The sequence below is a fragment of the Castanea sativa genome, chromosome 1, assembly GCF_040712315.1.
Source record: "Castanea sativa cultivar Marrone di Chiusa Pesio chromosome 1, ASM4071231v1".
Taxonomy (NCBI): Eukaryota; Viridiplantae; Streptophyta; class Magnoliopsida; order Fagales; family Fagaceae; genus Castanea; species Castanea sativa.
Genome location: NC_134013.1, coordinates 38,746,982 through 38,752,687, shown reverse-complemented (window position 1 = coordinate 38,752,687; position 5,706 = coordinate 38,746,982). Strand labels below are relative to the sequence as shown.

Below are 5,706 nucleotides of genomic sequence, written 5' to 3'. Positions count from 1 at the left end.
AGTAGAGCAAGGAAGAAAAGGAGAGAAAAGAAAAATACAGAAATCAGAGAAAAGCATGAGTGATAGGAATAGAGGCGTGCATCAATAGGCTACCCATTTCTCTTCCTCTCGACAATTTTACTCTCTAAGAAGTTTAGAATTGGAGTTTAAGCCATCTAGGTCCTTTTTGCAAAGTGTGTAATCTCTATGGCAGAAGCCTTCTCTAAGGTTACCCATATTGATCGGCTCCCTTTTTGGACTTGTGTTTGCTGAAAAACTAAGCCCATTCCTTTGGCAAACGAGTTTTACTTTTTGGTTGATGAATGATTAACTTGATACCTTATTACTGAATTGTTTGCTGTAATCTTGTTATTCGTGGTTGTATTATTTTGCCACGACCTTGTTATATTCCTTGTTCTGTTATTTAGGCATTAGTATTAAGGTGTGCAAAATATCCGTTTAACCCACCAACCCGCCCGACCCACAGCCGATCCACCCGCCCTACATGGGTCATTGAGTTATGCAGTTTGGGTTGGGTGGGTTAGACCCCCAAAATTGTTGATTGGGTTGGGTTACAGATTGAAAAATTGCCAACCTGCTACAACTCGACCCGCCCACTTAATTATACATACATAAAAAGAAAATTTTTTTTTTTGATACCAATAAAGGAAGACACAAGAACTATTCCAAGTCTGGATGAGTCCAGTTACAAGCACCAGGAACATTAATTGCATACTTAGCATACTTATAGACAGAACCTAGAATAGCTCGGGGAACAAAAAGAGCTTTACAACACACACCTTGATGCTGAAGATTTACAAGATCATGGAGCAAGGTTTTATCCTCCCAACTAGGATTACAAATATGATTACAGACTTGAACAAGTCTGTCACTACAACACAAAAACAAAATTCTGCAGAAACCAAGCTTTTTGGCCTTGACAGCAGCCTGCACTAAAGCTTCCTTAGTTGCTGCAATAGGTGTTGGTGCTCCACAGCTATCACTGCCAAAAAATATGACAATCCCAAGTAAATTTTTTGCTTCATAAGCATAAGCAGTCCTTTTGGGTCTCCTTTTCCTGGCACTAGCAATTTTAACAATCAAGTCCCAAGCTCCACCTATGCTTTAATGAGGTTTGCTACTCTTCCTTAGTTGACAACCATTGTTATCTTGAACATTAAAAGCATCCCTATACCTGCAAGATAAGGATTGTGCAGTTAGTATAACTTCAATTGGGTTAGGAGTTTTACCATCATGCACCACCATATTCTTGTGGTTCCAGATTGACCAAAGGAGTGTGAAAATGGATTGTAGGAACTCCATCTATTCTTGATCCATCGGACTGTACTGTAGAGGCAAATTTCCAATCCAGGTTTGTACACTTAAGCTACCTAACTCAGAGGTATGGACAGACAAGGCAGAGCCATGCCAGCAAGCTCGGGCAAAGGTACAATGGAGAAAAATATGTGATAAGGATTCCTTTTCATCATTGCACAAAGGGCATCTACTATGAGTGCCAATACCTCTATTTTTTAGGCAATAAAAGTTGGAATATTGTTTTGCAATACTCTCCAAATAAACAAATTGACTTTTAAAGGGACCTTCACCGTCTAGATGAGAAACCAAACCTTTCAAGGAATCTGAAAAGGTTTGAGATTACCATGAACATTCAAATTCTCATCCTTAAGAAGCAAATTGTAAGCATTTTTTACTACAAACTCCCCAGAAGAGGAGTGTTTCCAAAATAGCTTGTCTTCTGCAGTCCTAGTCTTTGGTAAAGGAATGTGAAGGATTTCAGAACATTGAGGCTCAGGGTAGACGGTTCTAACCAAATCGGTTTTCCAAGTTCCAGTAGTGCGATTAATGAGGTTAGCAACAGAACCTGAAACTAGGTTAGGATTTAGGAGGTTTTGGGCAGGGCAGTGAAACCAGTGAAGGTGTTAAAGAGGTATATGCCAACCACTACCCACCCACCATCTTCCTTCCTTTAGGATTGAACCATCCTGTTTTACTATGTTTCTCCAAAACCAAGAGTGGTGAGGCTTTGGGACACAGTCATGGAGGGAGCTGCTAGGATAGTATTTGGCTTTGAAGGTTATTGCCAAAAGCGATTGAGGGTTATGAGCAATTCTCCAAAATTGTTTTGCAAGCATTGATTGGTTCATGAGGTTGAATTTCCTAAAGTTAATACCCCCATTTTTCCTACTTTGGCATAATTTATCCCAGTGAACCATATGTAATTTTTTAACTCCATGATCATGTCCCCACCAGAAATTTCTCACAATAGAGTCTAGATTCCTACAAGTAGTCTCAGGAACTTTGAAACAAGAGAAGGTGTACATGGGAATAGATTGGAGGACAGATTTAATAAGGGTTCCCCTTCCAGCTTGGGAAAGCAGCCTTGCTTTCCACCCTTGGAGCTTGGATAGCAATTTATTCTCCAAAAACTTAAAGTCAGACACCCTTTTCCCTTTGAGTTTAAAGTCCAACCCTTTTACTTGGGTTTTGAACGAGGTTTACTTGGAGAAGTCTGGCCATGTTACTTTGAGCTTCACTAGGCATGTTAGGAGGACAAAATAGGTCTGATTTGATAAAGTTGATACTCTATCTAGATAGGGAACAAGACCATTGGAGTGTATTCTGTAAAGTGAGAATAGACTTGTTATCATTTTTGAAGAAAAATAGGGAGTCATCAGCAAATAGCAGATGAGCAAAGGAGCAACCATTTCTTCCAATCTTAATCCCTTTCAACCCCTTGTTTTGTTTAGCTTTCAACAGAGCAATGGAAAGCACATTAGCACACAAAAGAAATAGGTAGGGAGATATAGGATCCCTTTGCCTAAGCTCTTTTGAGAGAGTGAAGGACTGAGTCATGCAACCATTGACTAACAGGGTATACTCAACAGATGACACACATTCCACAATCCAATCAACCCACCTAGGACTAAACTTCATTGTAATTAGGACAGCTTTCAAAAATCTCCAATCCACTCTGTCATAAGCTTTGCGCGTATCAATTTTTAAAGCTCCAAAGCTTAATTTCCTTCTTTTCTTCCTACCCATGAGGTCAAAAATTTCATGAGCTATCAGGATATTATCTGAAATGTTTCTTCCTCTGATGAAAGCATTCTGATAGGGGGTAATAAGCTGATCCATATGGGGTTTAAGCCTATTGACTAATATTTTAGCAATTATCTTGTAAACCACATTGCATAGACTAATAGGCCTAAACTGATGAACATTCTCAGGAAAAGAAGTTTTAGGGACAAGGGTGATAAAGGTATTGTTAAGGGCTTTGAATAGAGACCCTGAATGGAAGAAAGCATGTACAGTTTTGAAAATATCATACTTTACAATATCCCAATAGTGCTGGTATAAGAAAGTAGGGATTCCATCAGGTCTAGGGGCTTTGTGGGATCCTAATTGAAATACAGTGGATTTAATCTCCCAATTTGTGATAGGCCTGTTCATATCAAGGATTTGTTGTGAAGTCAGTTGGGGCATGGGAAGATTCTGTAATTCACTTAACATGTAATCCAAGGTAATGGAGACAATTCCTTCATAAGAATTTTTGAAATGATCAACCAATAACTTCTCTATGGTTTCCTGATCCTCCATAACATTACCATCCTCAATTTTTAGTTGAAGAATCTGGTTCCTTGCCCTTTTTTGCTTCACTACTGTCTGAAAAAATTTGGTATTCCTATCTCCAAGAATAGTCCAATTGTACCTAGCTTTTTGGGACCATATCACTTCCTCCCTATTCATGAGAGCTTCCAGCTCTATCCTTAACTCTTCCTCCTTTCTAACATCCTCTAAGTTGTGAATGGAACTTTGTAATTTCTCAAGTTGTTCCCTCTTACGATTTATATCCTATTCTACTCTCCCAAAAGCTTCCTTATTCTAGGATAAGAAAGATTTCCTCACATTTGATAGACCTCAACTGGTAAGCTCTAGATCCTATAGACCTATAATCCCAAGCTTGTTGCACCACATCCTTACACAAAGGATGGGATGTCCACATTTGTTCAAATCTAAAAGGTCTCCTATGGAAAGAGTGCTGAAAATAAAAATCAAGGACAATAGGGCCATGATCAGATCTTATAATAAGGAGATTTTTAAGAACATAAGTTGGATACGCATTTATCCAATCAATACTTGCAAAGGCCCTATCAAGTCTCTCCATAACAAAACTACCTTCCTCCCTCCTATTCATCCAAGTGTACTTTGACCAAAGGCTGTTAGGTCACAAAGTGCTAATTCAGATATAAGGATTTGTAAAGTGTTTGCCCTAGGAATTGATCTTTAAGTGTAGGAAAATTTATCCTCAGTATTGAGGACTTGGTTGAAGTCCCCAATACAAAGCCAATTGGGGTGGGAAATTAGTTTTAATTCTTTTAACTTACACCACACTTCCTCCCTCTTGGCTAACATAGGATGACTATAAACAAAGGTAATGGACAGAGAAGCACCTTTGTTATCTAGCAAGTTTGTGTGCACCAGGTGTTTTGAAGCATAAGTGACTTGAAGTTGCAGATTTGGCCTCCAGGCAAGCATAAGACCTCCATTCAGACCATCTCTTGGGTACACCCATCCATCAAAAAAACCACACCTATTCCAAACATCTTTAGCTTTATTATTTGCTAGTTGAGTTTCCATAAGAAATAGAACATTAGGCTGAAACTCGCAGGCAATTTTCTGACATTGTAGAACTGCAGAGGATTTGCCTAAACCTCTACAGTTCCACTAATAACTCTCATGGTTGGGAGGGAAGCTGATGGTGGTCAACTTCCCAGAACCCATCACGAAAGGCAGAGCCAGTGTTGAATGAATCTGCCAAAATTCCATCCTGAACCACATAGCTTGGTTCCACAGTATCCTCCAAAGATATAACCTCCTTTTGCTTTCTTGAATTGATTGAATCAGAGAAATATCCACACAACAGTTTCTGTCGATGTTTCTACCTCCCTATCTCTCTGCAGAATCTCTTTCTTGATTTAGAATTGGGAGCTTTCACCACACTTTGGGAGTTTTCACAGTCCTCAATACGAAGTTAGAATTGTAGACAAGGTTCAGACTGTATAGAGGTCGGTGAGGTTGGGCCTAGATCAACAACAATTGGGCCTGGAGAGCTAAGGGTGTATGCACCATCAGTAATCCAAGGACTTGGATCAAGGCCATCATGGATAACAGAGGGATCAACCATACTAGTTGGTATTTCCTGATGGGCCACAGGGTCCGGCCTAAGGATATGGTCCTAAGAATGAGACTGGGCCCGAGAGAGATGGGGCCCCCTGCTAGAATCTCCTCTTTCAAACCTTAATTTGTCTCAGTTTACTCTACAGTCCAGGGCTTCAGCTATAAAGTCAGGAGATTCAAGTATTTGTCCCCTATTCCAAGTTGAAGCTGGCAGTACCTTAAGTCTATTTCTATTTAGACTATCCAAATTAAATATAATGGCCATACTGGATTCACTTTCAGTGTCAAATACCAAGTGTTGGTTGTCCTGTAGAGAGCCAGTAGTTGTAAAAGGCCCCTCATTCCCAATCCATGCCCATCTGAGATTGGAAGGGCTTGTTGGGAGCCCAGGAGGGCTTAAGGCAAAAGAGGCACTCGAGGCTTGGTTAGAGAGAGGGTTAAGAGTATTGCTAGGTTCAAAAGGGTGGAACCGAGAAGCAGTTGAGTTGGGAGGAGTGTTAGGCATTGGTTGGTGGGCAAGGTTAAAGG

The 5,706-nt window shown here is 40.0% G+C and overlaps 1 long non-coding RNA gene across 1 annotated transcript; it reads right to left on the bottom strand.

Moving 5' to 3' along the window:
* Positions 1-648: 648 nt before the first annotated feature.
* LOC142605874 (uncharacterized) lies at positions 649-5,012 on the bottom strand. Its single transcript, XR_012839117.1, has 2 exons — positions 4,452-5,012; positions 649-1,174 (listed from the first exon to the last, which is right to left on the bottom strand). It is a non-coding gene; the product is annotated as an uncharacterized LOC142605874 (long non-coding RNA).
* Positions 5,013-5,706: the final 694 nt, after the last annotated feature.